We start from the raw sequence: 15871 nt of genomic DNA, 5'->3' as shown, positions 1-15871 counted from the left end.
GGTTGCAGAGTTCCTGTAGTTTGTGTCGATCTACCCTGTAGCACTCTACAATCTCCACATCATGCAGACCATGGAAAGTTAAATGAGGTCTAAACACCTTTCTCCTTCTTGGCCCAGGTCTATTAGCAGCAGCAGCATAGCATAGATTTTGGCCTGCTGTACATACACATGTAGAAGAGTAACTGCAGCATCTAACATTGCTTCTGTGTATAGTAGTTTCCTTGGCTGTATTCTAATAGGTTTTGAAATCTGAGGGAAACCTACACTGAGTGTACATGATTATTTTATAGCTTGCTGAATAGCTCCTCCTCTATCTTTGGTTGGCTTTATTGAATCCACACAAATATTTGTTATGTCTTCCTCATTACATTCATCACACTGTCTTTCTCCCAATACCCTATTTATCATATTACTTTCAACTGGAAACTTCTCCTTCAAATTTTTCCAGATTAAATCCTGCTTCATTAAAATTCTAAAATGTTTTCTTTCTATTTTTATAGGATTTTTGCATGATGTTTTAGTCCATTTCTCCATAATATTGTTATAATATAATTTTCTGTTTTCATCTATCTAATTTACTTTTATCTTCCATAAGTTATTTTATTCTCATATTCTTTTCCTTCCAGATTTTTTTATTTTGTTTTCTGTGTCTTCCCTTTCTTTATACCTTACATATAACATTTCCCCATCATGTCCAACTGTCTCTTTCACCGTCTTTAATGCTCAGAAAAAAAAAAACATGTATAGATGCTAAGGATTTTTTTAGATTAAAACCTCCTTCTTTTTTATTGTATACCACCCATATTTGTATGGAATCAATCTTGTTCCCAAATAAAACTAAAAATATTTCTAACATCTCTTTTTCCATTTTAGCTGGAAACATGCACACTCCATTAAATATGATAATTTTTGTAATATACACATTTCATATGCACTTCTTTATTAAATGATAGATTAAAATGTTTTGACTATGATATCATTTTTTTCATTCTATCAGTATTATCTTCCACAGTTCTCGGGCATTTTTATACTCTCCAAATTTCACTCCAACTCCTAATATACTTATTTCCTTCCTAGTTTAATATAGTCTACCTGTTTCATTAGTTTTACCAAACCCATTCCTTTTTACTTTATTTAACCATCTTTCTGTAATAATTCCTCCACTTGTTCCACCACTTACCTTACTGTATCGTATTTTATTTATCTATTTTACATTTGTTTACCGGGAGAACCTGAATGGGCAAATTTACCATTTTCAGCGGATGACCGGAGAGAAAAGCTCCACAATACAGCAACATATACATACTAAATACTGAAAAAATATACATGCTAAATATGCGTAGAGAATTACCCTTAGAGAAAATCATCATACAGTACAATATTAGCAATACAAGAACCTATAGATGCAAAAATACTTAAAAATACATGCAAAAACATGCATGAGAAGAATATGTGCAAAATTATGCATGAGCCGTTATCCATAGAGAATAGAGTAGATAGCTGATAGAAGCAAAACAGAGTAGATAGTAGATAAGAAGAATATGTGCAAAAATATCCATAAGAAGTTATCCATAGAGAAATAGAGTAGACAGTAGATAGAAGGAAAATAAACCTTAAACAATTAACTCCCTAAGAAATCTTTGTAAGGTCAAGTGAAACACTTGAGAAATAGGCAAACCAGTGACTGTTTGTGGAATAAGTGAAGAAGCCTTTGTGTGGCATCTGGGGTACAGTAAGATAATTGATCTAGTGGAGGTTATCTTAGGTCTGAGCAGGTGCATTTCCATGAACTGGTTAAGAAGGATTGGAGAAGGATTTTAAAGTTATGTTTATTATCTAGGGTCTTTATTTCTAGAGGAAGGGTATTCCATATTTTTCCTATGGCACTAGAGCACAGGGAGTCACTTGAACTATTCCTGCTTTTGAATATTTCAATTAGTGCTTTTTTGGTGGATCTTAGAAGACAATCGTTAGTGTAGTGATTTAGTAAGCCTTGTAGAGATGGAGTTTTTTGGGGTGGTATTGGATCTTTTGAGCAATTGTAAGCTGGTTATAGGTCAAAGTGTTTGGTAGTTCCAGCTAGGAAAGTTGTTTCAGAGCTAGACAATGGCATGTCCTAAAAGCTGAGTCAATACCAAACTTTGTAATGTTCTTATAACAGCTGGTTAATTTGTTTAAGTTTCTTTTATTAAAGTTAGTTAGTATGGGGGAAGAATAGAGAAGTGTAGAGAGTAGCTGGGTTTTTGCAATGCTGGCTGTACTATTATTGGTAAGGTAGTTTTTGCATCTGTAGTGGGTACCGAGTTTTTTGTGAACTTTTGTTATTGTTTGTGATATATATTTGTTGAATTTCCTGTTGCTATCTATTATAACTCCAAATAGTTTAGTTTGTGAGACTGTTGAGAGGGGGGTATTGTTTGAGGAAAATATTTTAAATGGAGGAATGGGGTGTGTGGCTTTTGATGGATTAAATTGCATTTGTTATGTATTTTTAGGGTTAAATATTAGCTGTGAGTTGGATAACCATGTTTCTGTAGCAGTAAATGATTATTGGGTAATTTTTTCCAAAAGTTGACGAGAAGGGGCAGAGCAGATAAGTGTGGAGTCATTGGCATACAGGACCAGACTGGCATGGAGGATAGCTTTGTGAAGGTCATTGGTAAATACTGTGAAGAGGAGAGTTCCAAGGATGGACCTAAGGTTACTGGGAGGAGAGGAGATAGAGATTTTTGCCATTGTACGGCATGTTGATGGTTAGATAGGTAGTTTTGAACCATAATAGTGTGGAGTTACTTAGGCTGATTTCTGAGAGCATGGGTAGGAGTGTGGAATGGGAATCAGTGTTGAATGCATTGGACAGACTGAGAAAGGTAGTGCAGACCAGGTTACCATTGTTCTGTTGTTGATTTACAGTGTTGGAAAAGCTAATTAGGCTGTGGTGGTGCTGTGATTGGGTTGAAAATGGTGTTGCATGTTGGCCATGAGATTATTAGTCAGGAGATAGTTTAGGATTTGGGAATGTATGCATTTCTCTAGAATTTTTGACAGGGGGGATAGTATGGCAATTGGTCATTAATTAGTTCAGTTGAGTTGCCGCCTTTATGAAGTGGTATTATGTGTGCAATTTTCCAGAGGGTTGGGATGCATTGTTCAGGTATTGATCTATTTATTAATAGGTAGACAGGGTAAGAGATGGCCTTGGCTGTGATTTTGAGGTATTCTGCTGGGAGTTTATCTGCTGCTAGGGTTGTGGGTTTAAGTTTTGTCAAGTAGTTATAAATTGTTTTGGTAGGTACTGCGTGTAGGGAGAAACAGTTTTAATCTATTGTTGAGGCGATGGGATTAGGATATGTTGTGGGCGAACAGGTATTTGTGAGGTTTAGAATGGATTTGGTGAAATATTGATTAAATTGTGTAGCAGTATTGTTTGTGGAGGTATCGATATTTGGGGTTGAAGTAATGGTTTTCCCTGGTTGTAGGATTTTATTGATAGCTGCCCAGAATATATGACGGTTAGATTTTTGTTTTCTTTGATGTCTGAGCAGTGATTTTTCTTACTCATTCTTATTTGTTTTTTGGCCTTGTTTCTTAGTTCAAGGTATGTCTGTCTATTTACTATAGTTTTGTTGTGATGCCATGATTCCCATGCTTTATCCCTATGTTTTAGGAGAATTCTAGTAGTTTTGGTGAGCCAGGGGACACAGTTGGATGTTGTCCTTATTATTCTGGTAGGGTCAAGGTTATTTAGTATGTTCAGAAAAGTAAAGTTAAAGTAATCTACGTCATTGTCAAGAAGGAGATCTGAAAGAGGAGTCCAATTACAGCGAGTTAGAGCAGTTATGAGGTCTTGGGGTTTAAAATTCTTTGTATAACGAATTTGTTGAAGGGAGGTTGTTTTTATAGGTTTAACTTGCTGTCTAAGAATGAATGTAGGCAGATGGTCCCTAAGGGTATCAGGGAGGAAACCTGAGTGGTGGGACAGGTATGAATGGTTTGTAAGGATCCAGTCCAGTATTGACTTTTTCTTTGTTGATTTATCTGTTCTGGTGAAAGTATGTATTAATTGAGAAAAGCCGTGGAGGTTTATATGGTTGGTGAGGAAGGGGGAGTTGCAGGTGGATCAGTCTATGTTAAAGTCGCCTAGTATAATTGTTTCTTGTGGGAGGGTATGAGTTGCCCAGTGGGAGGATGGATTCTATTGTATTAATGTTATTCCCTGCAGGAATATATGCACCTATAATGTTTAGCTGTTTTTTTTAACTGAGTTTTAGTTTGGTGAATATAATCTCTATATTACTGAAGGTAGGGATGTGATGTGATTTTTACCATAATCACTAAATCATCTGAATATGGCAGGGAAATTGATGTTATAACTCTTTTCTCCCATTTCTCATTTTGTTTCACTCATTTCATACTTTGAATTATTGTGTTCATTACTAGTACAGGCACATACTTAATGAGAATCATTATTTAACTCATCTCTTAATTTTCATCTTTCCTACCATTAATCCATTTACCATAACTTTCAACCATGACATCTCAGTGAATATTTTTATAAGATTCAATTTTGTTCTCCTTAACCCGATGTTCCAAGAATCTGTCACTTTGTTTTATGACTTAAATTATCAGTTTGCCACATCAGTAGTCTTACTTCCTCATTTTTTTTCAGAATAATTTCTATTACTCCTTTTACTATTATCATTTCTTTCATCTCTTCCCTTTGATTCCCCAAACTTATTTCCATTTAATGTCATTTAAAACCTCAATATTTATGTTATTTTCACAACATTTTTAAATCTGTATTTCCAAATGGTATCAGTCACCATTTTACACCTTAATATTCTTCTTTTTTCATACAAATTAATTATTCCACCAGAAATCCTTTCATAGGTTATTCCTTTCTCTAGCCATTCATTTCATATTTTAGGGAATATTATTATCTCATTTATTTTAATCTCTTATCCCTCTCCATTTATTTCCTGCACTGATTCTTCCATAACTTCTATTATAATTTCACAATTGTCAATTTTTCTCATAGTAAACTAATGTTAAAGAGAATTCTTAACTTCTTCTAATTTTATTTTTTTTTACTATTTATACCTCTTCTTATACTACTTCCATTTCAAACATTCTACCCAAAAACTTTACTACAATTTATTTTATTTCTCTGTGCTTGTATTTAATATTTACTTCTTCATCAAATATTGTAACCATTTTTCCGTCATGGGTCTGCTAAATGTGGTCATGTATCATTGCCTCACTAGACACATTCCTGCTGCCATTTGTTTATGTTGGTAAGCCCTAAGTCTTAGTCTTAGTCTTTCAGCTTTTCCAGGTTAGAGGTCGCCACAGTGGAACTCCGGTCTGCTAATGATTGGCAATGGATTTTTACAGTGCTGAGTTGCCAGCCCAATGTCCAACCTTCAAAGAAGGCACACCCATTTATGCACACACCTATCTGCATGTCATTAAACATCACTTGACTGCGGGGAGGACATGCAGACTCCACACAGAATGCACTCCTACCACTAACTTATTTCCCATTCAATTACCCAGTGCTAATTATCCTTCCCAGCACCCTGTCCCTAACCCTAAATAATGTTCCATATTTTCTAAATCTTAACTACCAATCAGTTCATAAAACTTAAATCCCCTTCCCTTCCCCTAACCTCTGAACCCTTACATTCATTACAGCTGAATGAGCTTCAAGGCATTTCCAAAGTTAACTCCAACTGACACCACTAGGTGTCAGATATTGCTTGTTCATATTTGCAATAATAATTCCAAAACCATGCTACATATAAGGTATCAGAAAATTCATCTTAAAGCATACATGATGGCAAATACAATTGTACTGATATTTTACCTTGTCTAGTACAGCTAAAGCAATATTGAATGTTATTTGTATACTGTTTATTTGTATTGTAATCATTTTCATATTTCTCTAAATATCTCAACATTAAGATTGTACAGACAAAACTTCATAGCCTCACGTGAAATCTCACAGCCATATGAACAAAATCCTGCTGGCACTATGTGTCTTGTCTGAATAGTTACTAAGATACCATAAGCTGTTTATACAACATTACAAAATTAATACTCACAACTTTTATTTTGGCTTATAAAATCCAGTTTAAAGCATTGAACTGAATGAATGCCACCAATGTATAGAATAATTTATCCTTAATAGTTTGCCATTTACAGTTTTTTAGTAACACTTACTGTTCCAGAGATATGGATATTTGCTTGAAGTATAAGGCGATAATTTTTTTTAAAGGCTACACACTCAAAAGAGATCTACTGGAGGGGATGGGTTAAGCTAAAATCCTGCTTCCTTCCCAAAGTCTAATCCCCTGATCACTCCTTGCATTTAAATTCCCCCTCCCCTCCCTAACTCTAACTTTACAATAACTCCGGATCACTCTCTAAACCTAAGATGACCTCCCTCCCTATCCTTATGCTAACTCCTGATCACTCCCTAACCATAAAATCCTTCTCCCATCCCTAACCCTAATCTTTTGTTTCCTGTCCATTAACTTAAAATTCCCCCTTCCCCATACCTAAAGCCCCCCTCTCCATTTCCCTTCCCCACTTATCTGTTCCTCAGCAAATCTGATCTTTCTGACAGTAGCATGCCTAAACTCATGTTCTATTCCAAACAGCTGTTCGGGCAGCTGGGCAGTCAGGGTTACAGACATTCAAGTTCCCGGCTGCAAATTAGTGAAATTCAAGCAGTTGGGGTTTAAGCAGTTGTAACACTCCCTTCTCGTGTTGTACCTTTTTTGCCAAGAATGGTGAAACATCATCTTTTTTTTAAAAGAAATATTTATCAAAACAGCTTATTTTTTAACTTTCTTCTCTATTTTTCATGCAACTCTCTTTCAAGTCCTCTTATTCTAATACCAAATTGTTCTATTTCTTTTTCATATAATTTTAAAATTTTATTATATGCCCTCTTGTTCCTTTGCTTCAGTCATTTTGCAACAACCAAAATGATTTTCTTATATTTTACTTTATAGCCATTCAACCAATCTGTCCAGTTTTCATAATGTACTTTCTTTGTCATGTGCTGCTTTCATTAAATCTTATGTCTCTTTTCATCTCATTTGTTTTATCGATCTCTCCAGTAAGCATTTTATTCCTTTCTCTTATTTTCTTACTTCTCTGTTCTGTCATCCACTATTCTAACCCATGCTGCTCTATCATCTGAAAACTCAGCAATTTCGAACCCAACTGTTACTTCTTTCATACTTCATGAATATACCAGATAGTCTATTTTGGTTCTAAAAATCACCATTTATATGTCCATTCTCTGTTTTTCTCTTGTTCAACCCTCCCATGTCTTATATCTTTTTTGTATTTGTTTAGTATTCCCCTCACCTTTCTCAAGTTACAGGTACAATTGCCCATTGTATTAATTGACATATTTAGTAGAAGAAAGCTTTTATGTTTTTCAAAAATCTTTTTCCTCTCTCTCATATTGCTGTATTCATAAACGTCATTTATCCTTACACTTTTTCACCTTTTCATTAAATCTCAAGCCATTAGTGTTCTGCATACAATTACATTCATATCCAGTATCATTTTTATTTTTCCTTAAAACAATCCCATTGCTGAACACATATCACTCCCCATTAACCATATCATTATGTTATTCCATATTGCCTGCATTATTTTCCTTTCCTTTCTTTCTTCCTTCACACATCTTACATCTAGCAAGCTTATAACATTCATATTTGCTTGTTATATAATTTAGTCACTACCACATCTCTAAACTCATTTCAAATGCTATTTGCATTTAGTACCAATATTCCTAAGCCATCCGTTTTCACATGTGTGTGTGTGTTTGTGTGTATGTGCTTCTTATTCCTAGTTTTTTACTTTTATTTATTTATTTATTCTTTTCCTTCTCTGCACCAGACCTCCAATTGATTTATCACTATTTTCTTCTTCATCTTCTTCTTCTTCTCCTGTCTCAAATTTTCCTTTTCCCATGCTTTACTTCTTAATAATACATATCTTTGTTATCTTGCGCTATAATGCTTTCTTGTTATAAAACATTTACTATCTCATTCCCATCACCCTTTATTATATTAGTTGCATTTTCTTCTTCACTTGTCTCTCATTAATATTTCATCAGCAATATCTTCAGTAATTTTATCATCAGATTCCCTTTTTTTCAGATGCAATCTCTTTGTTTCTAACATTTTCTTTTCTATTTTTAACAGCCAGTCCAAAAATGTCTAAATTCATTGCATTTCCTATTTACAGGACTACATTTTTATTATATATAAATATATATATATATATATATATATATATATATATATATAAATATATATATATATATATATATATATATATAGGATCCGTGCAGATGCTCAAAGTTTCACTTCTTCAAACTCATTTCACCAAGTCCACTTGTTCGAAGTAGTGAAACTTCGAACATTGACTTTGGCAATCACACTACAGCGCGGAATGGGAATATTCCATTTTCCCCGATGTAGTGCGATCTCAGAGTTGGTATATTTAAGTAGGGGGGTAAAAACATGTTTTAGTGTTTGTTTTTTATGGGTCACCTGGGGAACTAGACTTCAGCGAAAGTGCACTTTCGTTGAAGTGAACTTTCGTTGAAGTGTGGGTCTCCTGCTCTATTTTGAAGAAGAGTTCTTTCGATGTAGAGCAGTAGACCCAGATATATATCTATATATATATATATATATATATATATATATATATATATATATATATATATATATATATATATATATATATATATATATATATATATATTTTATATATATATATATATATATATATATATATATATATATATATATATATATATATATATATATATATATATATATATATATATATTATATATATGTATATATATATATATATATATATATATATGTGTGTGTACTTTCTCCATACTGATCTCATCTTTTTATAACAGTCTTACTCTAAGTGCCTCTCACCCCCCAAAAAAAAGAAAAAAGAAAAAAAAACATGAATTAGGTTAACTGTATTACCTCACTGTTTCCCCATTTCCCATTCACAATTATAACATTGGAAATAGGCTAAACTTTCTATCTTACACATTCAGTTTCACCCATGCCACCCACTCCCTGTCCAAACATTTTTTTTCATTATTCTTTTAAAATCTCATGCACCTTATTACAGACAGACAGAAAAAAAAATGTTAGTTCCTCTATCTTAGATGTTCGGAATTGTTACTGAATTCCTCATGTAATTTCTTCCGTAACTTCAGTCCCACATTTAGAAGAATATACTAATTCCATAATGCAAATGAATTTTTTTTCGCCAATTTATTCTTAAATTTTTCAAGTAAAGTAAACGTTTCAAAAGTAACTTTTCAAAGGTCTGCGATACCTTTATGTATTTTTGCTTTTAAGTTCTGTATGTGAAACCACAAAGGTAAAGAATAAAATCCATAGCTTTACACCTGGCGATACTCTCCATTTTTTATTTTGATTCTTACCACTGCTCTTCTCTTTTGAATTTGTTGTCCTTGCATTGGCCCTTGTGTTCTTTCAGTTTTGGTCACAGCCTCTTTCTGCATATGGAAATGCTTTCTTACTGCTCACAACAATTCCCATTTTCAGTGGCATAATTTTAAAACCAGCTACTTCATTGCCAACTATACCCTCAACCTGCTGACACCACTTTCGAATAATCTATCTCCTTTCCTGAATCATCTGGCAGCACACCTTCTTTTACCTCTCTCAGCATGCAATCCATAATAATACTGACACTTATTTCCTCCTTATTATTCGTCTCATCTTAATCCATCATATTCATCAACATAGAAATTTCTAGACCTCCTTCCTCTAACTCTTGAACAACAATCTCTTTTCTTACAGAATCCATTTGCCATAATTCAATATTCTGCAGCACACCACTCTCAGTGTGTTAGCTCCTCTCCTCCTCCACCGTGTAAAAACACTGACCTCAGCAACAGTCCTCTGCTGCCTCTTATTGGTCAAAAACATAAGTGAAGTTCCTTGGTGCCCTAGCCAAATTTCCCCTAGTCAATATGAAACGAGGATACTGGCCGATGGAATAAATCTGATCAACACAGAATGAATAAATAAATAAATCTATGCTTGTATTTAAAACTGTAGTCTGCAGTTGTTATACACTTACGTACCTTGAAGGACAGCTCACTTCACCTTTTTCTTTGGCTATTTGGGCAATTTTCCTTCTGTACAGTGTGTGTGTGTGTGTGTGTGTGTGTGTGTGTGTGTGTGTGTGTGTGTGTGTGTGTGTGTGTGTGTGTGTGTGTGTGTGTTGTGTGTGTGTGTGTGTGTGTGTGTGTGTGTGTGTGTGTGTGTCTGTGTCTGTGTGTGTGTGTGTGTGTGTGTGTGTGTGTGTGTGTGTGTGTGTGTGTGTGTGTGTGCATGTATGTGTGTGTGTTTGTATCAGAAAGTGAGAGCAAGACAGAGATAAGGAAACAGGGAATGAAAGACTAAGGGAGAGAAAAACATGGCTCTCACCAGCTTCATAGAACATTTCCACATTTGCATCATTCTTTTTGATTTGTTCTTCATACAATTACTGGTTTTCAGCTAAGATACTGAAGGTTGCCAAGGTTACAATCACTAAATTATGCCACAAGTTTCTGTCAGAAAATGTGTGCTAAAGCAAAACCTGTTTTTCTAGCAATTTTACAATATATAAGATTGCATTATTTAAAATTCATTTCTAGGTTTGGTTCTTTGTCCCTTTTTGTTTTTGGCGTTCTCCCTGATTCTTGTGCCAAGAGGTTGAGAGGTGTGTGTGTTGGGGGGCTGGGAAGGGGTTATTCGTTGTAATGATCCCAGAGCATGGATCGAACAGCACTGGGCTGTTTACTCATTCATTTCATCTGATTCAGACATCCAAGATGTACAACATCAAAGTTGCTTTAACTGGGGCATAGTAAACTACATTCAAACTTCCTGTGGGCCTGTCAAGAACATTGTCATTGGTTATTTATTTTTTTATCTGTGGTGTACACATTTAGAAAGGGAAATGAGCAGATTCTATACCCCCTCCCAAAAAAAAGGTGTCCTGCATGTCTTGCACAACTGTCTGGCTCATTGCCAATTCTCCTCCCATTAACTAAAGTAAACTGGTTACCTGTATGAGGCACAGCCAACCTCATTCTTGGTTCCATACTTTTCAAACTGCTTTAGCAAGGCATTGCATCTATTCCAGAAATGACACACTAGCCTGAATCATTAGAAGGCAGCATTCAGGTGGCCCTACACCTTCAACAAAACTGCATAGTTCTAACAATAGCATCTCTGTACTTGATTCTAAAGTGTGGAAATCTCTCCCGGGTTCTCTCATCAACATTGTAACCTATTTCAAGTTCAGACCTGAATTCAAACCATACATAAGAAAACGCTATAAACGTAAATCAGTAATACAGAATATATTGCATAGCTATCAAAACTCTCTTCTAATTGTACCACCTCTCATTTGTACTCTTTTCTCCCAGTTCTTCACTATTAACTTGACTGTATATACCCACTATAATTATGTATATAGTTTTGCTTTTTTCTTATTTTTCTCTCTGCCTTTATTTACATATGAATATGGGATAAGTTAACACTTCTGTTATTGAAATTAAGCATAATTATTTTCATAGTACAACTTAGATACATCATTTCTTCACTGTTACCTTTAAATGTCTGCATTATATGAATACATATATCCTATCCTTATTTGCATGGACATGCTGTCATCTTTTTTTTTGTTTTTTTTATGCATACATGTTCTATTTTCATTGTTTGGACATTTTGACTTAACTTGTTGCATTTATCATGTTATTGTTTTTAATATAACCTGGGTTGAGCCTGTAATTAGTCATGCTGTGATCAGTGCCCTATCTTAGTCAAGAAACATCAAATAAAATGTATAGATAGATAGATAGATCTATCTGTCTATATATGACACTTAGTCCTATAGTCATATAAACAAATCTATCAAATAATCTAGCTATATATTTGTCTGTCTGCATATGACCCTTCATCATATTGTCATATAATGAACATGCAAACAGTTCACAAAACTTGTCAATGGAAAACATTTAAAATAAAAATACAAAACAAAAACAGCAATGACAATCAGATAGGACACAAAATCTGCATCCCATCTTAACAAAATAATAAAAAAACAACACTTTCAGTTGCAGTTGATTAAAAGCAGTATTTGCTCATTTTATTCTTTATTGTTAGTTCATCTTTAAATACAATCAACATTTTCTGCCTGTTTTTATAAATAACAGAAGAACCACTTTATTGTGGTAGTACAAACATAATCAACATGATTTACAGTTTATTTAGGGTAGATGCTGATTGTTTTTTGCAACTGCATTCTTTTTTACCAGTGTATATTGCATCAGGAATTTCTTCACTTTCTTTATGTAAACTACTTTTCATTCTTTACATATACTTGCTGCATTTTCATACACACACAAGCTTCAGTATTTGTATTATTTTGTAGTATTTTCCCAATGCATAATGTTTAGCAACACAGTATATAATGTGATCCTGCAGTTAGTATATATAGTTAGGGGGAGTGTGGGGGGCACAGCCCCCCACTATGGGGGTGTGAGGGTGTTGCCTCCCCCACATAGTTCGGGTATATATTATTTTCTGGAAAGAGTTACTCATTTGACTTGTAAGAATCCATGCCTATGGTTTACAACATTTAAAATAGGTGGGGGGCTGTGCCACCCACACCCCCTTACTATATACACTAACTCCAGGATCGCACTACAGTGGGGAACAGGGCATATAATTGTTTAGATGAAATGAGTTTTAGTCAAATGAGTTTTTAGTGAAGTGAGCTTTCAGAGAATTGTGCTCAGGCAATTCATTTTCAGTGAAATGAGGCTTTGACAAAATGAGTTTCAGTGAAATGTGTTTTCTAGCAAACAAAGTAGACTCATCTATATATGTATTTGCTTACTAACCTCATACCAGTTTCTTATCTTTTTGGCAAGCAACCTTTCAGCAATCACTTCTTTATAAAAACATTCAACAGTGTTTATCATTGTACTACTGTTGTTCATGCAGTTCTTTAAGCCGAGTTTAAGAATTATTTCACTTTCTTCACCATCAGGGTCTAAATTCTGTTAAACCCTATCCAGCACATTAATAAAGGAAGTGCTTAAAACTTAAATTTTGCTGAGTGTTTTATTGAGCACATTTCAAACAAAGCAAAGTGCATATCCTGTTATCTCAATTCTTTCCAATTTGCTAATGATCTGTATCTATTGTCAGTCAAGTAAATAAAGCAAAATGATTTGCTTTCCTCTCTTCACACACGCAGGCCTTTCTTAACACACAGTGAACATCTGAGAACAGATACTATTGATACCTAATAAAGGAACATTTCCCTTTGGGTATACACAACTTCTTGTCTTAACAGACAATGAGTTTGAATGAAACATAAAAGTGAAATACCCAGTCAGTTAATTCCAGTTGGGGTTTACTACCCTCAACAATACTTTGTTACCAAAATTTTCCAACTCATTCTTTCTTTGGACTATGTACCATCACTTAATGTATGCTCAGCAGTTTACATTCATTTTCGTTTGCAAGACTAATTGTGTAGAATCAAATGTATGTTACATTAAAGCACCTGTCTGGACTTGAGGCCCCTCAAGCCACGCCATAGTGAATTTCACTCATCTAGGACACATTTTCATCCTTCCACTACACTGTTTTCAAAACATAAACTATTGACTTTCACGAAAGAAATGCATTTTTTTTAATAAAATGATGTCTTTATTTACAAAAACTTTTCACATCAATATACAAGTGCACTAACTCTATGAAGTGCCATCTGAGGTATAGAAAATTATAAAACATAAATAATAGAAGTTAAATAGTTCATTAAAATTAATTAACTCACAGTTTTTTTCAGTCTCATTTGTAATAAATATACAGGCCATCTTTGACTATGTCTCTGTCCTTGCTTCAGGATATCTCCCCTAATTTCCCCTGGTTAATTTAGTACTACAGCACCATTGTGGGCTGTGTCTGATCTCTTTTTATGTCTGTGAAACTCCTTTCTTGAAAAACGTCCTTGCTTGAATGTCAGGGTCCTGCCAGTATCATTCTTTTGGACAAACCCTTCTATCAGTCTTTTACTCATATAGGTTCATAGCTAAATATTAGACAGTCAGTCTGCAGATCATTAAAGACTAGTCAAAACCCTAAACTCAAAAGGTTCCTCCATCCTTGTCTATCCATCTAGTTATCTAGGTATACCATGACGATGGCAATGACGCTGCTCTGATTAACATGTAGTGGATGTTTGTTCAAGGAGTGAAGGATGTGTTAGTGTATGAATATATCATACTAATACATATTATTTATCTGTTGAATAAGGTTTAGTTTCTTTAAAGGGGTATTTCAGGTGCCATTTGTTTGGCAAAGGAATAGAATAATGAAGAGGACTTTCATGGCTCAAAAGCCTAGGCTCCACTCACCATAAAGGAGTCTTCAAGAGACTGAGTAAAGAGAGAGGGATGGTAGTCTGTCCTGATACCTAAGATTTTTGACCCCACTGATCATTTTATTTGTGAATCTCTGAGGTCTCTTACATGGAGTAAAATGTCTAGAGAAATACTTGTCAAAAGGTCCATTATATTTAATAACAAATCTTATGAAATAAGAGTAAAGATGTATTGACTTCTTTAGATTTCAGGAGATTCCTTTGGATATTAGATGAGGCTGAGAGAAAGCTTTCTGAACTACCACAGACATATTGTCAAATGATAAAGAATTATCAAAAAGAGTATGTAAGTCCCTTACTGCAGAGTCTGATTGATTGAGTGTGTCACCTATATGATATGTGAAAATGTTTTGTGTACTAAAATAAGCTATACAGCATTTTATCACACTTGATTTAAGACCACTGTCCTTGCAGCAACAGTTAATATGGCATAACACATGATGGAGCAATTGTGAGTCAGTAGAAGATAGAAAAACAACAACTGGATTACCGTTACCTGCAGACTCAAATAACTATAGGGAGAGAATGTTGGTTTGATGGTCTGCAAAATGAATGCCAACTATGAGAGGGCACAACACTGAAACCTGTAGTATATTACTGATACATTTTATGCTTGAGAAGTGACATCTGTGAGCCTAGCTACAGGGGTACTATGAGACAACCAGTTAGCTATCACCCTCACAACATAAGGATTTATATTCAAGTTTACAAGTCTGTCAATAACGCCTGCACCATGGATATTGTCAAAGGCCTTGGTCAAGTCAGATATCCTGGTTGTATGCATAACTGCTATCTATTGCTTTGGCTACATTTTCAAAGAAATTAATTATATTAAAGATGCACGGCCTTCCTTTGGTAAAACCAAATTGATGAGAGTCCATGACTAAGAGATGTTCAATGTACAGAATAAAAAGGGTTAATATAATAAGTTCCAAAGCTCTACATATGAGGCCAGTGAGACTAATGGGTCCATAGTTTCTACGGTCTGTTGTTGGGACATCCTTGTGCACTGACATTACAATGGCTATTTTTCATACTTCAAGAATGTAACCAGTGTTGAGGCTTAGATTAAAGAGGTTAAGAAGGGGCTGAAATAGGCCATTTTTGGGACTGGTAATCAGGCAACCTGGTATTGGATGAGATGTTCCTATCTTTAGAGATGGCTGAGACAACTTCCTCTATAGTAATTAATGAGGGTGGCTGGGATTGTGGAATCTGTAGAATAGCTGTAACTATGTGTTGAGTAAATTTTCAACTAAATTTATCAAACAGAATATTAGGTTTTTCCTTTGGGTCAGGGTGTGCTGTGTTATTGCAAACTATCTTAAAA

This window comes from Protopterus annectens, chromosome 6.part0, assembly GCF_019279795.1.
Source record: "Protopterus annectens isolate FY-2018-M chromosome 6.part0, PAN1.0, whole genome shotgun sequence".
NCBI classification, from domain to species: domain Eukaryota; kingdom Metazoa; phylum Chordata; order Ceratodontiformes; family Protopteridae; genus Protopterus; species Protopterus annectens.
Note: the sequence above shows the minus strand (reverse complement) of the source record.